The sequence below is a fragment of the Zootoca vivipara genome, chromosome 10 (genome assembly GCF_965207765.1).
Source record: "Zootoca vivipara chromosome 10, rZooViv2.hap1.1, whole genome shotgun sequence".
NCBI classification, from domain to species: Eukaryota; Metazoa; Chordata; class Lepidosauria; order Squamata; family Lacertidae; genus Zootoca; species Zootoca vivipara.
Genome location: NC_142593.1, coordinates 49,763,624 through 49,781,833, shown reverse-complemented (window position 1 = coordinate 49,781,833; position 18,210 = coordinate 49,763,624). Strand labels below are relative to the sequence as shown.

The 18,210-nt window shown below is 44.7% G+C and overlaps 2 long non-coding RNA genes across 3 annotated transcripts in view; one reads left to right on the top strand and one right to left on the bottom strand.

Annotated features, from left to right (window-relative positions):
• Window positions 1-18,210, bottom strand: part of LOC148684471 (uncharacterized) — a 662,448-nt gene that overhangs the window by 569,010 nt on the left and 75,228 nt on the right. The gene's annotated exons all lie outside the window — the stretch shown is intronic.
• Window positions 786-13,140, top strand: LOC148684472 (uncharacterized). Of its 2 annotated transcripts, none has more exons than XR_015946118.1 (3): window positions 786-811; window positions 3,989-4,483; window positions 11,218-13,140. It is a non-coding gene; the product is annotated as an uncharacterized LOC148684472 (long non-coding RNA). The 2 variants fall into 2 exon arrangements; XR_015946119.1 differs by lacking the exon at window positions 11,218-13,140 and adding an exon at window positions 6,057-6,573.

Below are 18,210 nucleotides of genomic sequence, written 5' to 3'. Positions count from 1 at the left end.
CTTTCAAGGCAGACGGATGCAAACCATGGATCTGTCACCTACTGAATAAAACATTTAAGTTTATGAAGTTCACTTCAGGCACATGTCTTAATCCCAGTCATCTCAGCACACAGCTCCCTCCCGTACACATTTTGATCCATAGGGTAAGAAGTATGACCATGTGTCATTAAAAACAACAACAACCAAAAACACCAAAAGCCCAGCTTTTAATTACACGCATGGTTTGCTCCCGGGCCCTCAACTTGTTGCCTTCCTTTTGCCAAATGCTGCCAGATGCTTGTGTATGACTTACAGGATGATAAACATCATACAGGATGAAACATCATACAGGATGAAAAACATCCTGGTTTTCCCAGTAGTGATGTATGGAAGTGAGAGCTGGACCATAAAGAAGGGTGATTGCCGAAGAATTGATGCTTTTGAGTTATGATGCTGGAGGAGACTCTCGAGAGTCCCATGGGCTGCAAGAAGATCAAACTCATCCATTCTGAAGGAAATCAGCCCTGAGTGCTCAGTGGAAGGACAGATCCTGAAGCTGAGGCTCCAATATTTTGGCCACCTCATGAGAAGAGAAGATTCCTTGGAAAAGACCCTGATGTTGGGAAAGATGGAGGGCACAAGGAGAAGGGGATGACAGAGGATGAGATGGTTGGACAGTGTTCTCGAAGCTACGGACATGAGTCTGACCAAACTGCGGGAGGCAGTGCAAGACAGGAGTGCCTGGCATGCGCTGGTCCATGGGGTCACAAAGAGTCGGACATGACTAAACGACTAAACAACAGCAACAACAAACATCAGCCACATTCAGTATGTGAGTGCTCTGTGTATTAAGCAGGAAGACCAAAAGGGAAAGAGAGAGAGAGAGAGAGAGAGAGAGAGAGAGAGAGAGAGAGAGAGAGAGAGAGAGCTCATTTTGGCAGAAGCCAGGGTTGGATTGTACAGATTTGCAATTGCAGTTGCATACTGAAGTCTTGCGTGCGGGTTTGACAGTGAGCAGCTGTAATAGATTTCAAACGCTGGAGCTTGGGTTCTCCACTAAACAGCCCAGAAGTGGGTGGGGGTGGGGTGGGAATGAGGTGGGGAGCTGAATGATGCCAAGATGCAACAGCTAAACTCTGAGGGAAGAATGCAATGCAAACACACACTGATCCAGCAGCTTTGTAGATGGCCTGGAAAAAAAGAAAGGATGTGTAATATCCTGGCTGGCTGATTCCATGTCTGCCTGCAGTGGGATGAAGGATGGTGAAAACAAGTTTGTCTCTGGCCACCTGTGCCTTAGGAGAATCCAGACGGGACTACTGTAGTGCACTCAACTTGCAGCTGCTTTTAAAGAGCGTTCAGAAACTTCCATTGGATGGCGTACATAATGTATGGAGCTCAGTGGTAGGGCATGCAGAAGGTCCCAGGTTCAATCCCTGGCCTTGTCCACTCCAAAGCCTTGGTGAGCTGCAGGCAGGCAGTGTAGACAATACTGAGCTAGATGGAACCATGATCTGAGTCAGCATTAAGCAGCTACGTAGTCTTATTCCAGTATTATGTCACCAACTTGTTTCCAGTCCAAGCTCACAGTGCTGGTCCTGGGCATGGTAAATGGTAAATGGTCCAGGGGGTCAGTGCTAGACCATGGACAGCAGTTTGGAGTGAGTCAAGGTGCAAGCAGGAGTCAGTACCAAATTGCAAACGCAGGACGCCCCTACCGCCCAAGCTTAGGTATACCCTGTTAGCCAAGCAAAGCACCGCTGAAACAGGAAGCTCTCATTTTCTCCACCCTGGCCAGGATTTATTTATTTATTTAGTTATCGCATTTGTTTGCTTGTTTGTTGCATTTATATACCACCTTTTTCTTCCAAGCGTGTCAAGGTAGTGTGCATGGTTCTCCTCCTCCCCATTTTCATCCTCACAGCAACTCTGTGCCTTAGGTTAGGCTAAGAGATGGTGACAGGCCAGAGGGCACCCAGTGAGCTTCGTGGCTGAGTGGGGGATTCAAACCCTGGTCTTTGACACTTGAACCATTAGGTCACACAATGATTAGCCTAGACCAGGGGTTCTCCAACTTGAGCCTCCAGCTGTTTTTTGGACTACAAATCCCATCATCCCTAGCTAGCAGGATGATGGGAATTGTAGTCCAAAAACAGCTAGAGACCCACGTTTGGGAAACGCTGGCTTAGATTGATGGAGCTACTCTATACCTGGAGGGGTTTCCCCTGAGGAGGTGCAGTTATGTATTTCACCACACGGGGCAGCAGTCGTCAGTTACTGACAAAAGGTTTGCTAAGGAATGGCTGAAGTTCTCAGGCTCATCACATCAGCAGCTTCTGGGACTGAGATATCTTAAGGATCATCTCTACCCTGTGCTGGATGAATCTGGCATCAGGGAAGCTTGGGGCAAATGAAGCTACTTTGTTCTTCCCTTCTTTTGTTGTGAGGAGCTGAGTCAGTGGGGAACACAGCTTGGAGACAGGAGGTGTGGCCTGGGGAAAGTCCAATGGACTGGACTACAAGGCCTGGTGGCGGTTCTTGGCTCATAGACTGGAGGTTCCACACTTCTGGCTTAGCCAGATGCTCTGAACTGCAGTTCTGTAGTTTGCCTCATAGGGAGCAATTGGAACTGGTCCAGAGGTTCCCAGTTCAACTGTCAGCCCCTGCCAACAGACACTTTGTCCAAACTGGAACCTCCAAGTTTGCCTCCCAAATTTAGCAAAATGATGTAGCAACTCTAGATAGACATCACGTACCTGGAAGAGCTTTGAATGCTTGGAATGTGCTACATGAATTCTAACAAGTGTTATTATTATTTTTACAGACACCTTTACAGACACAGATTCATTAAGGTATCCAATTTCGGGTGTGGGGGAGGAAGAGCTCTTGGCGCAGAAACACAGATTTAAATTCCACGCATTAATGTTAGCAGATGGTGCTACGGTGCAGTTTAAGAACGAGTTGGCTAGTGGAAATGTAACCTTTAGTAACAGTTTGAGGTAGTTATATCTGCGAAATGATAGCTTTGATTCACCTAAAATGGTTGGGCAATTAATTATATTGGTGCAACATAAAAGAAATCTAAAGGGCTTCTTCTCTGCCATCTGACGACAGGCTGCTCTGTGACAGAAGCTCAGCGGGAGGCCTAGGAAGGACTCCAAGGATCGGTTTGACAGCCAGGCTTGCAAAGAAGTCACATATCCATTCAGATGCAACTAGCAATGATAAAAAAAATTGTTTCCCCGAGATCAGTGCAGAAGCTAGGGATGGGTGAATCTGACAATTTTTATTTCTCATTTTTCCACTCTTCAATTTCCGTTCTCCATGTGCAAATTTCTCCTAACACTTGTTGCCTAATAAAGACATCATTTCAACACACTTTCCCCTCATACCAGGATCTGCCTTTCTGGCCAAATCTAACAGGTGGAGCAAAATTATCCACCTGCCAATCAAGTGATGTTACAGACGACCTTAGGTGATTTGGTGCTTTGAAGTCCCGAAGGTGGGACTTCAAAGGAGCTTGCAAGCAGGAATGCACTGCTAAAGGAAAGGTTTTCACCTTCATTTTAGCAGGATGTTGCTGCCTGCAAGGTGCAGTCTTCATTTTTGAATTTATTTATGACATCACTTGATTGACAGATGGAGGGTTTCACACACCTGCCAAAGTTGGGGAAGTGGTCTTTCAGGGACACTTGCTCTGACATTACTAAACTTCTCATTACCAGATTCCTCTGAGCACATGGACTGCATTATGGGTTATAAATAGCCAAGGGAATCCATTCGCACAAAGACTCATACCTGCCCAATGGGATTTCTCTCTCCTCTCCCTGCATGTCTCCTGTCCCCAAATCTGTTCTGGGGATTTCCCCCCCCCCAGCTCTTTGGTTAGAGGGGGGGCGTGAAGATAGAGGAGAGGAGGTTCTGCTGCCTAGATGGAAGTCTTTGTGCTAGGGGGACAACTTGGTTGGACACAACCCTATAACATTTTTTCATTTGTTGTAATGCATAGTGACTACAGTGGTACCTCGGTTTATGAACACAATTGGTTCCGGAAGTCCGTTCATAAACTGAAGCGTTCATAAACTGAAGTGAACTTTCCCATTGAAAGGAATGGAAAGTGAATTAATCCGTTCCAGACGGTCCATGGAGTAAGCGTTCATAAACTGAAGCGAACTTTCCCATTGAAAGTAATGGAAAGTGGATTAATCCGTTCCAGACGGTCCGCGGAGTACTCAACCTGAAGCGTACTTAACCCGAAGCATGGGTGTAATTGGTTCCGGAAGTCTGTTCATAAACTGAAGCGTTCATAAACTGAAGCGAACTTTCCCATTGAAAGTAATGGAAAGTGAATTAATCCGTTCCAGATGGGTCCGCGGCGTTCGTAAACCGAAAATTCATAAACCGAGGTGTTCATAAACACTGTACTAGTTACCAAGAACACAAATCCTGATAAACGTCTGCTCATAAATTGAGTTCCATCGAATTCAATGCAGCCTACTCCCAGGTAAGTGTCAGTGAATGGCAGCCCGAGGCTCCATGATTGAAATAAAGCAAATATCTGTACATAATGGGGGGTATTCCAGGAATGTAACAGAGAAACAGGAATGCTTTCAACATTGGATTAGGGTGCTCATATAACACACTGAGAGATATTCAAGGACTGCTTTCTCTTCAAAGTAGCAGGAAACCTATCAAACATATGAACGGGTCTATATGCCTGATAGTCTGCATTGAAGCAGGGGAGGCAATCCTAACAGGGAGAAGGTAAATCCTTTCATTTAGCAACGATGGCAAAAGTCTACTGTAACTTCAAACCTTATCAGCCAGGAAACTCAGATAAGGCCAAAATGCTAACTTCTAAATGGCTCTGGTGTATCTTTCTTTGTTACTTATCGTAGCTATTGGAATCCTTTCGGCTCTAGTGATGTTTGCCATGCAAAATGTGGGATTAACAGAAGCTGCTTAGCAATTGGAAAGACAGTCCCTTTCGCTTTTAATTTTTAAAAGGGCACCATCCTCTGCCAGCATCACTTGTCTCAGTCCCACTGAAATCAATGGGGAAAACAGCTCAGCAGTTGCACTCTTGTGAAAATCACCATTTGAAAAAAACGATTTGGAGAGAAGATGCTCCAGACAGATAAAGCTCAGCGTTGCTTCAGATAATGTTGTTTCAGACAAAAGGGTCTCCCTCCCTCTCTCTCTCTGTCTCTCTCTCTGTATTTGTGAGAGAGAGAGAGGGGGGGAGGGGGGGAGGGAGGGAGGGAGGGAGGGAGAGAGAAGCTTGGCTACTCAATGTTGATTGGCAGTAGATGAAAGAAAGTATTTCTTCACACAAACACACAATTAATTTATGGAACTCACTAGCCTTGTGCTGAAAACTTCATCCACACTGTTTAAAAACCATTCTTCACCCATTAAAAGGTAAAGGTAAAGGGACCCCTGACCATTAGGTCCAGTCGTGACCGACTCTGGGGTTGCGCGCTCATCTCGCATTATTGGCCGAGGGAGCCGGCGTATAGCTTCCAGGTCATGTGGCCAGTATGACAAAGCCGCTTCTGGCAAACCAGAGCAGCACATGGAAACGCCATTTACCTTCCCGCTGTAGCGGTTCCTATTTATCTACTTGCATTTTGACGTGCTTTCGAACTGCTAGGTTGGCAGGAGCTGGGACTAAGCAACGGGAGCTCACCCCGTCACAGGGATTCGAACCGCTGACCTTCTGATCATCAAGCCCTAGGCTCAGTGGTTTAACCACAGCGCCACTATTCCATCATAAACCGCCTTGAAGTTTGTTTGTTTGTTTTTACAATCAAGCAGGATATAAATTTTGCGAAACAAAATAAGAGAAAGAAAAAAGACAGAAGAGATTGCAGGGGAAATTATCAAAGGGGAGATAAAATTTGAAAGAAACTATTATAGACAAAGTATGATTTTATTTTATTAGTGAAAGGTGCCTTACTTTTGGAGTGGGGAAGAGGAGGGCTAGTGCCATACTTCAGAGTGCCCTCAGCATGGTCCTGCTGATGGGCCTTTGCCACCAACCACCCCTTACTGTGGCCTCACTTTTCTTCCTGCAGCAACCTATAATTGGATAAAATGTCGTTGGCTTCACACATACACATATCCAGGTGTATTGCTGCTTGCTTGCGGAGGAACTGACAAAGCTGTACAAGACTTGCACTACCTGCCTGCATTCAAGTGCTCCATATTTGCAAGATACACAGATATTATATCTGCCCATTCCTCACAAGGACATTTCCTCCGACTTGGGGAAAGCGAGGGGCTGCTTATAGCAATTGTATACAAATGTGGAGTGGGAATAAGAGAGTTTCCCTTAAAAGCAAAACGTGACAGGCATCTGTATGTAGGGTCGGTCTCAAAAACGTATCTGTTCCTGCTATCAGTGCTTCCAACAGACACACACAAGCTCGCCCAGGCTGTCTGCCGGCAGGCGTGCAGGAGAAGATCGCTAGCGTCTCTTTCCCTGGCTACTCACCACTCTCGGGGACTGTGTTATCAAATCATAAAAGATCACTCCAGGGTTCAAAGTAGTTCGCTTGAAGGTCTCTAAGGAGAGAAGTAAATAAACAGCAATTAGCATTTAGCCACTATTTAGAGTAGCTGCATTCTCACACAGTTTGGAATGGAATGTTGAGGCAACTTTGCAAAGTGGTGATAGGCAAGGGCTCTTTGGGAATGTCCAAGCATGAAATTATGGCACAGATAAAGGTGTCACCTACAGAATGCTGAGTGCGGTGTTTAAGGCCGTGACCCCAGAGCTTGGAAAGACTCAGAAGATGGACATAAACTGGCTCCTCTTTCTTTGTTGGCATCTAATCTGTAAATGGAGCTTGTCTAAATGTATTGAATTCACTTTGCCCGGGACCAAAATGTTCAGTTAGCTGTTGAGATGCCTCTGTAAAGAAATCCTTCCTGGATTGTTAGACACACACGGAGAGGGAGACTCACATAAATGCATTTTTTATTTACATGTTTCTTTACACGGGGCCCCAGTGTAGCTGAAGTCCCATGCAAAACATCATTATTATCCCACTCTTTTATGCATACTGCTCATTAGGACCCCATCTTTATGGGCTGGCTCCATAATTAAATTTGGTTAAGTGTAAAACACAGGAATACAAGCTTTCTGAACTTCAAAGTCCCTTTGCCAGGTATAGTAAACAGGCACGGAAGCAGAAGGATGAGTGCGTGCCAGCAGTTTGCTCCATTAGAGAGATAGCGGGGATAATCAGACATTTTAAGGGGAGATAGTCGAAGGATAAAATGTGAGATAGATGCTGATAGTTGAGCATACTCCGTTCTCTCTTGGATTTGCACAGATCTACAGTACAGACGTCTTGACACATAAATTTCACCATTATTGTTGTGTTGCCCTTTCCCAAGAAAGGGTAAAGGAGATTTGTAGGAGCACTTAACACATGTAAATCCCTGCCTCTTCAAAGCAAAGCAGCATGTTAAATGAGGTCCATAAATTTCATAAGTCTCCTGTCCTTCTAAGGTAAAAAAAATAAAATAAAATGCTGACGAACCGCTAACCCCTCCCCCTCTCTTTTAGTGTAATTAAATGCACAGCTTAATTAAACTGCTGATTCTGAGGAGTTCAGCTATAAAAAGAAGAAGAAGAAAGAATCACAGAATAAATGTCCTAAGAGCATTAAAAAGCCCTGCTGGGTCAGGTCAAAGATCCTTCTAGTCCAGCATCCTTTTCTCATAGTGGTCAACCACATAATGCTTATACTGAGCCTTCAGGCTGGACCTGAGCACAAAAGTGCTCTTTCCACTTACGATTCCCAGAACTGGTATTCGCTGCTCTGACAGTGCAGGTAGAACATAGCCATTATGGCCAGTGGCCACTGACAGGATTCATCCTCCATGAATTTTTCTGATCTTCCAAATCCAAGGAAGGAGAGTCCACCACCTCCTGAGGGAGACCGTCCCACTGTCGAACAGCTCTTACTATCAGAAAGTTCTCCCTGACATTCAGCTGGAATTTACTTTCTTGTAACTTTAAGTCATTGATTTGGTTCCTAGCCTCTGGAGCAGGTGAAAAAAAGCTTGCTCCATCTTCCATGTGACAGCCCTTGAGATAGTTGAAGATGGCTAACACATCTCCTTTCAAAATAAAAAAAAATCCTTCAGTAGCACCTTAAAGACCAACTAAGTTTTTATTTGGGTATGAGCTTTCGTGTGCATGCACACTCCTTCAGATACAGTACACTGAAACAGAAGAGCCAGACCCTTATTTTATTTTGCTTCGACGCAGACCAACACGGCTACCTACCTGTAACATCTCCTTTCAGTCTCCTCTTCCTCAGGCTAAACATACCCAACTCCCTCAACTGTTCCTCATATGGCTTGGTTTCCAGACCCTTGGTCATCTTGGCCATCTTCCTCTGCTACACATTCCAGCTCGTCAATATCCTTCTTCAATCGTGGTGCCCAGAACTGGAGACAGTATTCCAGGTGTGATCTGACCAACGGAGACTAGAGCAGGACTATTTCTTTGATTTACCATCTCCATACCACACACAAACTCATGCATCTCTATCCGGCAGTAGCAGCTCATTCACAGGTACAGGCAGGGCACCACTGCTCTAGTGTCACCGGCATTTACCGGGGGGTGGGGTGGGGTACAGGGGCCTTATGTGCACGTAGATAATTGGCTCCACTGCACTGCGCAGCCCAGAGCTCCACTCCAGGTGTCACAATGGGTAAGTGTATCTGGCTGTTGACCAGAAGATTGGTGCTTTGAGCCCACCCAGGGACAGCTGTGGGCAGGATTCCTGCATTGCAGAGGGCTGGACTAGATGACCCATGGGGTCCCTTCCAACTTTACAATTCTATCGTTCTATGATTCCCCATGCCTTGTTCCTCCCTTTCCAGTAAAAGGCTAAAAGATAAAGAACCCCTGGACAGTTAGGTCCAATCAAAGGACTATGGGGGGCAGCACTCATCTCGCTTTAATAATAATAATAATAATAATAATAATAATAATAATAATAATAATTTATACCCTGTCCTCCCCAGCCAAGACCGGGCTCAGGGCAGCTAACACCAAATATAAAACAGTTAATTAAAATACAGCTTAAAAACAAGATTAAATAAAGGGTAAAGGTGCCCCTGACTATCAGGTCCAGTCGTGTCCGACTCTGGGGTTGCAGCGCTCATCTCGCTCTATAGGCCAAGGGAGCCAGCGTTTGTCCGCAGACAGCTTCCGGGTCATGTGGCCAGCATGACAAAGCTGCTTCTGGCGAACCAGAGCAGCGCACGGAAACGCCGTTTACCTTTCCGCCGGAGCGGTCCCTATTTATCTACTTGCACTTTGATGTGCTTTCGAACTGCTAGGTGGGCAGGAGCTGGGACCGAGCAACGGGAGCTCACCCCATTGCAGGGATTCGAACCACCAACCTTCTGATCAGCAAGCCCTAGAGTCTGTGGTTTAACCCACAGCGCCACCTGTTTAAATACAACATTTAAAATGCAGCCTCATCAGAAAAGGAAAAAGAGGGAGGCGATCAAGTTGATTCCTGGCCAAAGGCCAGGTGGAACAACTCTGCTTTACAGGCCCTGCGGAAAGAAATCAAATCCCTCAGAGCCCTGGTCTCATGAGACAGAGCGTTCCACCAGGCCGGAGCCAATGTTGAAAAGGCCCTGGCTTTGGCTGAGGCTAATCTGACTTCCTTAGGGCCTGGGATCTCTAAGGTGTTGCTATTTACAGACCTTAAGGTCCTCCATGCGGCATACCGGGAGAGGTGGTTCCATGGGTACGAGGGTCCTAGGCCGTACAGGTCAAGTAAGCCAGCATTTGTCCACAGACAGCTTTCCAGGTCATGTGGCCAGCAGGACTAAACCGCTTCTGGCACAACGGGATACCGTGACGGAAGCCAGAGCGCATGGAAATGCCATTTACCTTCCCGCCGCAGCGATACCTATTTATCTACTTGCACTGGCCTGCTTTCGAACTGCTAGGTTGGCAGGAGCTGGGATAGAGCAATGGGAGCTCACCCCGTCGCGGGGATTCGAACTGCCGACCTTCTGATCGGCGAGCCCAAGGGAAGAGACTTAGTGGTTCAAACCACACCGCCACCCACATCCCCTTCAGTAAGCACCAGTGACCTGCTGCGCTACGTAGCAAGGAGGGCAATGGTACCCCGCTATGCCACTACTGATATCATGTCCTCCCTCCCACACACCGTTTCTAAAACTAAAAAGCCCCAATTTTTGTAACCCTTTCTTGTAAGGGAAATGCTCCAACCCCTTGAAGATTTTGGTTGGGTCTTTCTGAAACTCTTCCCAGCTCCATAATATCCTCCAAGATGCCTAGTGATGTATTTCATGCTGTAGAATTTCTAGCTGCCTATCCCTATGTGGCTTTGAATTGGCAATAACAGGAGAAAACAAATGCCAGCGACAATAGTGCAGGTGAATGCTATAAACAAACTGGCCTTGATCCAGCTCTAGAAGACCTAGATGTGCAAAGGGCTGCAGATGCACTCCTGGGTCTGAATATATATCACAGCAATTGTGGTTACCGGCCCAGGACCCCAGTGCTTTTACCAATCCGTACATGGCGGGATTGGGTTGATTATACAGTGGTACCTTGGTTTTCGAATGCAATCCGTTCCACAAAGGCTGGAACGGATTGCACGCTGAGGCATTTGCTCGCCGAAGGTATGCTTCTGCGCGTGCGTGAAGCACCGATAGAGCGCTTCTGTGCACGCATGCACTGCGGAGATCGCTTCTGCGCATGCGCAAGCTGTGCAGATCGCGTCTGCGCATCCGACGCCGCAGAACCCGGATGTAAACACTTCCGGGTCCACGGCATTCGTAAACGGAGGTTTTCATAAACGGAGGTAGTCGTAAACCGAGGTTCCACTGTACCATAATGGACTGAGAGATTCATTCAAGGCCAAAAACAAAAGAACCCTTCAAAAATACCAGAACAATAACCAAGGAATAAATAATTAAGCAAGGAAACAATCAAACAATCGAAACAGTCAAATAATACAACAGTGAAAGAAATTACTAGTTGTAATTATGATTATATTTAGTTGGATCAATTTACTAAGATTATATGTTCAGGTTAAAAAAACAAACATTCTTTTTTCTTTTGGCTTGTAGCAAATAATTTGTAATTTGATAACTGAAGAAGACCGTGTGCATATCTGCTCATAAGACTGACTGTGTTGTGCTTTAAGTCTACCATTTTGTTTTCAGAAACTTCCACAGCGGCCATTAAATCCTCATTGGGGAAGGAGCCTTACTTGTAGAAGATGGTGTGATGCAGCAGCCAAGAATCTGGCCAGGCCTCACCTACCTGGACTGAGAGGGTTGGAACTCTTCTGGTAACCGGGTAGCTAATAAGCGAGAGAAGTGTGTGTACTGGAACAAGTATGATAGTTTCGCTCTCCCCATTCCCTTCACTGTCTGCTTCTACTACTGTTGCGTCCCAACCTGACTTAGAACCCTACCTCTCCCTGGGAAGATCAATCTGCTGCCAACTCTGTGTGGGACTTTGTTTGCATGGTTCAAAGTCCTGAGTGGGTGCATCTGACTCAACATTCTGAGCTTTCCACGTTCTTCTCCCATCACATGCTGAACGCTTTCCAATAAATTCACGATATACCGGGCGCCTAATGTGCAATTTATGGTATGTTATGATTATTGCATAAAACTGCAGTTGTAAATTAACGAGGTTGGACGGTACTTAAATCTTGCGTGCTCGAGTTAATATTCATTTGCCTCACTGCCATTTTTATGAATTCCATCATCACTCCATGGCGTTGCATGGCTGCCAAGTTAACGACAGTTTTGCCAGTGGTGAGGATTGAAAGAAAACTGAAAATTGGCATTTGGCATTAAAAATAATAATCACGTAATTATTTAAAAAATAAAATAAAATACAGCAAGAATGTGGAATGTATTTGTCCATGGTTTGGTGTGTTTTTCTCCCACCCCCATAAGTTCCAAACGAGACTCCAGTAATGAGTATGATCTTATGAATATACCTTTAATGAATATTTCAGGATTATGTGCAGACAAAGATGTATATGTGATATCTACTCCGTGGGACATCTGGCTGCAACATGTGCCTCATTAAACTACACCTGCAAGTTTGGGGTCACTTTTTACACCAGGAATGGTAATAATGAAACATTCAATGAATGGGGTTATTAATGGGGCCAGGTGTTCTGCGCTGTAAGCTCCAGTATATTGAACAGACACCAGTAACAAATTGGTTAATGGCTGTAACGCCAAGATTTTCAGGGCAGCATTAGACTAATAGAACAGTGAACTAGCTATTTATGGAATTTGTGTCCCCCCCCCCATCATACACACCATATGTATCAATTCTGTGTGACTGTACCACGAAAGACTAGAATGGGGGGACGGGGAGAGAATATGAATTACAAGCCATCCTGGATTCGTGGTTTCAAACCAAACAGCACACATTGTCCAGAAATGCAAATATGTTTTATCTAAATGTTTTATATTTTTGGGCATGATCCAGCCACAGCTGAGTACTTTTAATATCCATTAACCTCAACTGGAGATTTAAATCATGTGCTTAATGCTTTCCTGCTGAAGTCAGCGGGACATAAGTGTGCTTTGCTTGAGCTGGATCCTGCCATCTTCCCATCCCCTTTCTGCTTTTGATTGTTAATGGTCCAGATTTATTGTGTCTGTGTGGATGGCCTCTGTTCCAACTCTGTTTTTCCATGGAGGCACTGTGGAGCACCATGTTCATGCGTCTGGACTGAAATCCCAGCTGCCTCCCTCCTGTGGTGAGTAATGACTCTCAATAGGGCAGACACTTATGCACCAACATTAAGCAAGACAACAAAGAGCATCAGTCCGAGCACAATTCAAAGTGTTGATGCAGACCTTTGAAGCCCTAAATGGCCTCGGCCCAGTATACTTGGAGGAGCATCTCCACGGCCATCGTCCAGCACAGAGGGCCTTCTGGTGGTTCCCTCACTGCAAGAAGTGAAGCTATAGGAAACCAGGCAGAGGGCCTTCTCGGTAGTGGTGCCTGCCCTGTGGAACGCTCTCCCATCAGATGTCAAGGAAATAAACAACTATCTGACATTTAGAAGACATCTGAAGGCAGCCCTGTTTAGGGAAGTTTTTAATGTTTGATGTTTTATCGCTTTATTATTATTATTATTATTATTATTTATTTATTTATTTATTTATTTATTTATTTATTGCATTTGACTAAACGCCATTACAAAGTGTACAAAATATGAACATGCTCATTTATATGTTTTGATGCAAATACACATAGACACGTATACAGTGGTGCCTCGCTAGACGAATTTAATTCGTTCCACGGGTCTTTTCTTATAACGAAAAATTTGTCTAGCAAATCCCATAGGAATGCATTGAATTTTTATTTATTTATTTTTTTTTTGCCCATAGGAACGCATTAATTGAATTTCAATGCATTCCTATGGGAAACCGCGATTCGCTAGACAAATTTTTCATAAAATGAATTCGTCTAGCGAGGCAACCTCCGCTAGAAAAAAACCTTTCGTTAAGCGGAAATTTCGTTAAGCAGGGCATTCGTTAAGCGAGGCACCACTGTAGATGCAACTCCCCTATGAGGAATGGCTACACATGGGGGGGTTAGCTTAGAGAAAAGTCAAGTAAAAGGGGACATGATAAAGGAGGATAAAATGAATCACGGTATGGATAAAGTGGATAAGGGGGTGTTGTCCTTCCTCTCCCATAAAAGTAGAGCTCAGGAACATCCAATGAAGCTGGAAGAGTCAGGATGGACGGTGCAAATGGAAGAATTTGCCCCCCCCCAAATGTAGTGACTGGGTGGCTTTAACAAAGGATTGTACACCAAAGGCCCATCTAGTCCAGCATCCTGTTCTCTCAGTGGCCAACCAGACGGGAAACCCTGCAAGCAGAACTTGGTGCAATAGTGCTCTCTCTCTGCTTGTGATTCCCAGCAGCTGCTATTCAGAGACATATGGCATCCAACAGTAGAGGTAGAACATACCACCAATAGCTTTGTTCTCCATTGGCACAGTGGTCTAAACCATGGGCTTGCCGATCTGAAGGTTGGCGGTTCAAATCCCTGTGATGGTATGAGCTCCTGTTGCTCTGTCCCAGCTCCTGCCAACCTAGCAGTTTGAAACCATGCCAGTGCAAGTAGATAAATAGCTACCACTGTGGTGTGAAGATAAACAGTGTTTCCATGTGCTTTGGTTTCCGTGATGGTGTCCCGTTGCGCCAGAAGCAGTTTAGTCATGCTGGCCACATAAGCTGGAAAGCTGTCTGTGGACAAACGCCAGCTCCCTCGGCCTGAAGTGAGATGAGTGCTACAACTCCATAGTCATCTTTGATTGGACTTGACCAGGGGTCCCCAAACTTACCCAGCTTCGGGCCAGTGCCCGCACCGCTGATCGTGCGGCAGGCCGGAGGGCGGAAGAGTGTGCGGGAGCGTGTGCATGCGCGCACACTATTTCCGGCACACTTCCTCCTCCGGCCCGGAAGTACTCAGGAAATGATGCTTGCGCATGCACGCAAGCTATTTCCGGTGCTTTTCCAACCAGGATAGTGGGCAGCCGCACCGCACTGCGCTGGAAAGAGCGGACGGTGGCAGCGGGAGTTGTCGCGGGCCGCATAAATGAGCCTCGCGGGCCGCATCCGGCCCCTGGGCCGTAGGTTGGGAAACCCTGGACTTGACCACCCAGGAATCCTTTACCTTTTTTTGTGTATCCAACGCTGGTCCTGATCAGACTCAAATGTGATTGGACCTGCAGTATGGGAAGCAGGGTCTTTTTTGGTCATCTTCCATCCATGTCATTTTCCATATGGAATTGCTCCACTTTGAAGCTGTGGAGCAAAAATAGAAGTAGCAGCACATGGATGCCTACATGACACTATGGGAACACATCAGTTTTATCAGAAGGTTTCATTGGTGAAAGGTGTAGGAGAAGCACTGTGGTCCTGATCAGATCCCACCCCCTTAATGCTTGCTATTAAACCATAACAACTATAAGATGGAGATCTAAGCATAGATCTATTATATGTAGGTTGGCTGTTGGCCACTATTGGATGTCAGGTTCCAAAATTTCACAGCAGCCACCCAGGTCCCACTATTAGACAAGCTAAGGAAGATAAAAGATGGGGGGGGCATTTAAGGGCAGCCTATTTGCAGTTTTTGGGTTTCCTATTATATGTTTATCTCAATGGGGTATTTTGATTTTTCTGCTTCGGGCACCAAAGCATTGTGGGCTGGCTTGATCCAGAATTTTTGGCAGCTTTGACTGAGGAACCAAACATTTCACTTTCCTGACAAAGTAGAATTGGTCTTTGGTGAAAAAGGGTGGGGGGAAGGAGAGAAAGAGATAAACCAAGCAAAGAGAAATGTAAGGAGACAATAATTGCCCAGTTGAACCATCAACTACGCAGGAAGTGATCAAACTACACAGCAATGCTAAGCTATGTTTTACGGCAAGATTTGAATGAATGAGAAAGAAATGCAGCCTGGGTTTTGAATAAAATCAGCAGATGTATGGATTACGCAGATGTTTGGATTAAGGAAAGGTGGTATAGATGTGGTGCATTTTATTTTGCAGAAGGGGTAACTATCTCTCCCATGTATCGCTGCAGTTGCTATAGCAATTGATTAGATTAAAGGATCACTTTTTAAGTTCTGAATCCTAATTGTACTGACAACAATCTAAATGTGGTTGGAACAGTGAGTCACACTCCAGATTATGTGTCTCAAATAAGGGCTTAATTTAAACTTAACAAGGCAATTATTATACAGTATGTTAATTCAATACCATTTGATTAAGGGGGAAAAAACTTGTTGCTTTAGCATTAGCACCTTCATTATTTAGTTAGATCTGTAACCACTGCATATTTAAACATCTCTTGTGTACCCAGTGATCACAATTAAGACACAGTAGCTGTTTTAAATTGAGGCATTTCTAAGGCAGTCTTCAAGGCTGATTTATGATGACTGATCCCCCCCCCCCCAATGCAAAAGACAGGATAACCCACAATGTGGGTGTACACAACTTTAGGCAGCAGAAAATGTGTTTGCATTTAGGTTTCCTGCTGCCTTAAGAGAACATAAGAAGAGCACAATTGGATCAGGCCAAAGGCCAATCTAGTCCCAGTTATGTCACCCCTTGCCTGGCAGCCCCTCACCCCTTTTCAAATAACCTCCCTTGTGGAGTACAGTGGTGCCTTGGGTTACAGATGCTTCAGGTTACAGACTCCACTAACCCAGAAATAGTACCTCGGGTTAAGAACTTTGCTTCAGGGTGAGAACAGAAATCGTGCGGTGGCGGCAGCGGGAGGCCCCATTAGCTAAAGTGGTACCTCAGGTTAAGAACAGTTTCAAGTTAAGAATGACTTAAGTTCTTAACCCGAGCTACCACTGTGTTCCCTCAGCCTCCTCTCCTCTCTCCTTGGGAGGCTTCTGGGCAGCTGAAGCTGCCGCCCCTGGTCTCTTAGGTGCTCTGGGGTGTTAGGCACTCAAAATCTGCCCAAGCATAGTGAAACTAGGCCTGTCATCCAATGTGTGGTCATGCGTTGTTAAAAAATAAAAATGAAAATAAATCGAAACAAAATAAAAAATTCCTTCCAGTAGCACCTTAGAGACCAACTAAGTCTCTAATTTTTTGACATAGTAAACACACCTCAGTTTCTGAGCATGGAATGTCTCTGTCTCTTCATACAGCCATCTTAAGATCTTTTTCAAAAAACATTTTATTATTTAGTTATATAATTACAAGCCAATAATTAGCACCTAAACTAAAATTATCAGTAGAACTGTAACAAAATTAATTCTGGAATAAAGCAACAGGAATGAGTTCATGTGTTTGCCTTTCTACTAAAATAGAAAATGTTAGAGGGTTTTTTTAAAAAAAGAAAAAGAAAAAATACCCTGCAACCTTCTGCTTAAATTAAAATGTCAGAACCTGGTGGCAACATAGCTTTAAAAAGTACCAAAAAAAGAAATAATATTCTATAATTACAAGTTGTGTGGAAAGTAAGCCAGGCACATAAATATATGAGACAGATCTAACGAGATTGGTTTAGTGTTATTATTATTATTAAAGTTGAGTTTCCAAAGGAGATTTTTTTTTATAAAAAAAATGAGTTTATACTTTATAGAACTATTTATGAGCTTGCTTTTCATACACCTCGTCAAAAAAACAAAACAAAAAACCTTTTGCCTTCAAACCCAAGCCCATAAAATGTAGGCCTTTCTGACAGTATCTGGAGATTTTTAACAAGTCTGTGCTGCTGTTTGGACCTGCATTTAAAAACATGCAGCAAGGTAAAAGACAAGCTTGTTTGTGCATTGATCAGCCTAAAGCAAATCCACAGGTTCAAACAACTGATCTTCATGACCTCGATTCATTTCTCCAGACATTTACTGTGGAGCTCTGTTTTTTGACATCCAACTGTTTATACGGGCCTTTGGAAAACAGAACATTTTTTTGGTCTGAAAAGAAGCAATGCAATTTGAGGTAGCAGGTGTGCCAAATGTAGGCAATGGCCTTTAAGCTGGCGATCTGCAGAATACCAACCTGGGCATGCTAGTGTGTCATGAGAGAATGGAAATCAAGAAATTATAGTGTGACTCGAAACCACCCATTAAAGAGATACATTAAATTTAGGAAGGATTCCTGTGTACTCCATCCACATGAGGGGGCTTGTCATCAGAGCAGGGCCAGAGGAAGTGGCCTGAGGTGAAGTAAAAATGAGTAATTTAGGATTTGCCAGGAGACAGAATCAAGGAGCAATTCAGGACCGGAGAACAGCCAACAATGCCAGGGCTCTGGAACACCTTGCAGCTCAAGCAAGGCTCAAGTGGAAGAGGAAGCCCTCTTGTACTTCTTCCAGGAGGACCCAATGGCTAGCCAGAATGAATGGTGCCATTCCAGGGCCTGAATGTTTTCATGGAAGAAGCTGCCACCTGCAGTTCAGTGTTCACCACATGGGACGGTCACACACAGTTCCAGCCTAGCATGATATCCCTCTGTCTCTGTGACTTACCTTACCTTCTTCCAGACTTACCTGAGGTGGGCAACTCCTATCCATGGCTCCACCTTTACTTCCTGATTTCCACCTCTTATTTCATCTCTGACAGCTATGAATAGCTTAGTCTTGATGCTCTGTCAAACCAAAAGGCAAAAATTTTGGCTCAGTGTGATATTTGTATTTTCTTAT